The following is a 5,000-nucleotide window of genomic DNA, read 5'->3' as shown; positions in this document are numbered from 1 at the left end:
TAAAAAAGATAGTAATAACACTAATATGAAGGATGAAAAAATAAGGCCTGGGATAAGATAATGATAATAACAATAAGAAGCCTAATAAAAGTATTTTTTTCTTCTTCTTTTCCGTGGTTATAATTCTTAAGTGATACCGAATCGTGTCTACACCGATGTCAAGGTGTGAACCCACAGTTCTTTATCTCATAAATTATTAGCTGGAGAGAAAGAGAGAGAGAGAGAGAAAAAAAAAACTTCGCGGTCTGACATCATTCAAGGAGGAGGCTGAGTAGTGGTGATTTATCAAGGCGCCGGTAGGTGGCACTGACATCTAGGGCGCCAGTAAAACAACCTGGATTTACAGGATGGGGGAGACCCACGCCAACAACTATCTGCTGATTTTGATATATGGAGACGTCATTTTTTTCAGGAAATTTTTCTTTACTTTTGTGGTCTAAAGAGAGTCCATTTATTATGTTCGACAGTCAAGAAGTTGATTTCCGCGATAGTGTATCATATTCTGTGATTTATTGATTGAGGAAGAACCATGTCAGGTTGATACTGGCTCATGATGGATGGCCTTTATCTGCGCGTGCCAGTTGCCAAGGAGTCCGTATGAAGTGCCAGAGGAATATTCCAAAAATTCCCAGGCCTTTGGATCCGATCTTTACGCTCCCCCTCGAAAATAGTTCCCCCTCGCGACCCCGGACACCGTTTTCTTTGTGGTTTAGATGCCTTCGCTCTCTTTCCAGTTGTTTTTACTTATTCATTTCTTTATTCATGCAGTTATATATTCATTTATTTATTTACATATTTATTAATTAAGTTATTTATTTTCTATTTTACTTATTTATTCATTATACTTATTTATTCATTTACTTATCTTTTAACTCGCCTACTTTTTTATATCAATTTGTTTTTATCATTTATTTGTTCATCTACTTATTTATTTGCTGTATAAAACGCAGTTCCATAGAAGAAAATCTTTGTATTTCCGATGTGTTGTTATTTTCTTTCTTTGATTTTGTTTTTTGAGATGCAATACCGTCTTATCCAAGCCGGTGCTCCTCTCCTGTCATCTTCCATTTCTCATTATGTTACGATATAAGAGTACCTCAGGCCATTCTGTCACTCTGTCGCGTCAACCTGATATTTCCTTAATCAACGCAATAAAACTTCCTGCCCGCGATTCAATTTGTCTTTTCCTATCTCAACGTCCTCATTTTTTCCCCTCTTTATGCCTTTCTGAACATCACCTCTCTCTCTCTCTCTTTCTCTCTCTCTCTCTCTCTCTCTCTCTCTCTCTCTCTCTCTCTCTCTCTCTCTCTCTTTCTCTCTCTCTCTCTTTCTCTCTCTCTCTCTTTCTCTCTCTCTCTCTCTCTCTTCTCTCTCTCTCTCTCTCTCTCTCTCTCTCTCTCTCTCTCTCTCTCTCTCTCTCTCTCTCTCTCTCTCTCTCTCTCTCTCTCTCTCTCTCTCTCTCTCTCTCTCTCTCTCTCTCTCTCTCTCTCTCTCTCTCTCTCTCTCTCTCTCTCTCTCTCTCTCTCTCTCTCTCTCTCTCTCTCTCTCTCTCTCTCTCTCTCTCTCTCTCTCTCTCTCTCTCTCTCTCTCTCTCTCTCTCTCTCTCTCTCTCTCTCTCTCTCTCTCTCTCTCTCTCTCTCTCTCTCTCTCTCTCTCTCTCTCTCTCTCTCTCTCTCTCTCTCTCTCTCTCTCTTCTCTCTCTCTCTCTCTCTCTCTCTCTCTCTCTCTCTCTCTCTCTTCTCTCTCTCTCTCTCTCTCTCTCTCTCTCTCTCTCTCTCTCTCTCTCTCTCTCTCTCTCTCTCTCTCTCTCTCTCTCTCTCTCTCTCTCTCTCTCTCTCTCTCTCTCTCTCTCTCTCTTCTCTCTCTCTCTCTCTCTCTCTCTCTCTCTCTCTCTCTCTCTCTCTCTCTCTCTCTCTCTCTCTCTCTCTCTCTCTCTCTCTCTCTCTCTCTCTCTCTCTCTCTCTCTCTCTCTCTCTCTCTCTCTCTCTCTCTCTCTCTCTCTCTCTCTCTCTCTCTCTCTCTCTCTCTCTCTCTCTCTCTCTCTCTCTCTCTCTCTCTCTCTCTCTCTCTCTCTCTCTCTCTCTCTCTCTCTCTCTCTCTCTCTCTCTCTCTCTCTCTCTCTCTCTCTCTCTCTCTCTCTCTCTCTCTCTCTCTCTCTCTCTCTCTCTCTCTCTCTCTCTCTCTCTCTCTCTCTCTCTCTCTCTCTCTCTCTCTCTCTCTCTCTCTCTCTCTCTCTCTCTCTCTCTCTCTCTCTCTCTCTTCTCTCTCTCTCTCTCTCTCTCTCTCTCTCTCTCTCTCTCTCTCTCTCTCTCTCTCTCTCTCTCTCTCTCTCTCTCTCTCTCTCTCTTTCTCTCTCTCTCTCTCTCTCTCTCTCTCTCTCTCTCTCTCTTCTCTCTCTCTCTCTCTCTCTCTCTCTCTCTCTCTCTCTCTCTCTCTTCATCCTTTTCTTTCTCTCTCAATTTCTCTGTCTACCTTTACCTCATTTACAATACCCCGCCGCTTCCATTAAAACATTTCTCTTTTCTTTCCTTCCCTTTCACATTCAGCTCGTCTTCATTATCCATTCTTTCTCTCCCTTTCCCTTTCTCTTCTCACATTACACTCTCTTATCTAACCAGAGAATCGTCCCTTCCCGTTCCTTTCCCACCCTTCATTTCCCTACTCCCCCATCTTTACTCATTATCTCCTCCTCTTCTCACCTTCCCTTTTTTATCCTTCGTTTTAAATCCCACCTTCTTTATCCACTTTGTCCTCCCGTCCCTCTTATACTTTCCATCCCATCCCATCCATCTCCTTCATCCCCCTCGTCCTTCCTATCCACACCCTTCGTTTTCCCCTCATCCCATCCCATCTCCATCATCCTTTCCTCTCTTTACCTTTTATTTCGCTCTTTTTCTCTCTGTCCCACCCCACCCCATCACCCTTTGGTTTTTTTTTTCCCTCTCGCTCTCCCTATCCCTTCCCATCCCTCCCCATCCCTTTCCCATCCCATCCCCCCCTCCTCCTCCTCGTCCTCCCAAGACCCAGCACCATCTGCCTACGCGAGAATTATTGGAATGCAGGACGGTAAGCCGAAAGTAAGATGGCGATTCCGAAAGCGCTGCGGTGGTTTAAGAAGATAGAATGGTGATTGAACGGCAGATCGGCGAATTTAAGGTACGGTGTAATGGTTATAAGAAGGCGGTGAACTGGGAGAAAGGGGGAAAGAGGAAAGGGGGGTCTTCAGGACGTGGATGGGGTTGGGGGAAAGAGGAAAAGAGGACATGGAATGGGCTGGGAGGAAGGGGAAAGGTGGAAAGGATGGTCTTTAGGATATAGGGGGCATTGGGAGAAACTGGAAAAGAGGAAAAGGGGGTCTTTAGGACATGGAGTAGGGGCTGAGGAAAAGGGAAAAGGTGGAGGCACTGGGGAAAGAGTGGAGTGTATTGGGATGTGGGGAGGAAGGGGTTGAACTGGGAGATAGGGGAAAGGGGGTCTTTGGGAAAGGGTGGAAGGGGTTATGAGGAGGCGGTGAACTGGGAGAAAGGGGAAAGGGGGATTTTAGGACATGGGGGAGAGTGGAAGGCAGGAAAGAGGCGAAGGTTAGTGACGTGGAAGAATGGGGTAGGGGAGGAGGAGGAAGAGGAGACACAAGGCAATAGGACTAGGAAAAGGAGAAGGAGGAAGAGAGAAACGGAAGAGAAGGGGAGAACAAGGAAAGGAAGAAGGAGGCAGAGAAAAAAAGATGGAAGGAAGGGAGAAACAAGAGGAGATAGGAAATATGAGAGAGAAGAAAGAGTAGAAGGTAGTAAGAACCGAATGAATGACTGGCAGTCCACCCAGAAGAAGAAAAGGATTGCAAATATTATCCTACAAATAAAAAAAGAAGAAAAATACACAGACACACCCACGACTTTCTTTCACGTTCGCCTTTAAAAGGAAATCACCAAATAAAACAAAAGAACCTGGAAGGAGGAGAGAAAATGAAGGAGGAGAGAAAATGAAGAAGGAGTAGGAGAAGAAAAGGAAGAAGGAAGAGAAGAAAAGGAAGAAGGAGGAGTAGAAAGAAAGAAGGAAGAGGGGGAGGAAAAGAAGAAGGAGAAGAAAAAGAAGGAGTAGAAAAAAACAAAGGAGCAGATGCAAAAGAAGATGGAGGAGAAGAAAAGAGAAGAAGGAGAAGACGGAAAAGACGGAAGAGAAGAAGAAAATGAACTACAAGGAGTAGAAGAAAAAGAACAAGAAAGAGGAGAAGAAAAGGAATAAGAAGGAGGAGAAGAAAGAGGCAAGCGAGGGCGGGCTGCGGCAAAGAGCCCGGCGGCGGGTGAGGGATCTAGCGAGATGAGGGTGGCACTTTGTCAGTTCATATATTACAGAGGGTGTCATCACGGGCAGCAGGCGAGGCCACGCGAAGAGGGGGTACAGTGGGGAGGAGGGGAGTGGGTGGGGAAGAGGGGAGGAGGTAGAGTGATGAGGAGGAAATGGGTGGAAAGGAAGGAGGGGGAAGGAGGAGGGGCAGGGTAGGGTGTGTGACAGCAGTGGGCTGGGGAAGAGGGGGCAGAGAGGGGGGACGGGTGGGGATGATGGGGGGAGGTAGAGCAAGGGCGCGGAAATGGGTGGGAGGAGGGAGGAAGGAAGGAGGAATGAGGGGCGGGGTAGGGGGAGTGAGGCAGCTGGGAGTGAGGAAGAGGGGGGCAGAATGAGGAAGTGGGAATGGGTTAGGAAGAAAAGGGGGGGTAGGGTAATAAAGGGAAGCGAGGCAGTGGCAGTGGGAAGGAAAAGGGGCGAAGAATGAGGTAGGGGAAATGAGTGGGGAAGTGGAGAGAAGTTGGAGGGCAAAGGAGGGGTAGTGGGAGATGGGGAAGAAAGGAGAATGGTGGGGTAGAAATGGGGGATTGAGAGTGGTGGGGGGAGGGAAGAAGGAATGGTGGAGGTGGGGTTGAGTCAAGGACAAGGAAGGTAAAAGTAGGAGGGAGGAGGGAGGGGAGAATAGAGGGAATAGCAATGAAAGGGGGATCAGGGGA

This window comes from Penaeus chinensis, chromosome 18 (genome assembly GCF_019202785.1).
Source record: "Penaeus chinensis breed Huanghai No. 1 chromosome 18, ASM1920278v2, whole genome shotgun sequence".
Lineage (NCBI taxonomy): Eukaryota > Metazoa > Arthropoda > Malacostraca > Decapoda > Penaeidae > Penaeus > Penaeus chinensis.
Note: the sequence above shows the minus strand (reverse complement) of the source record.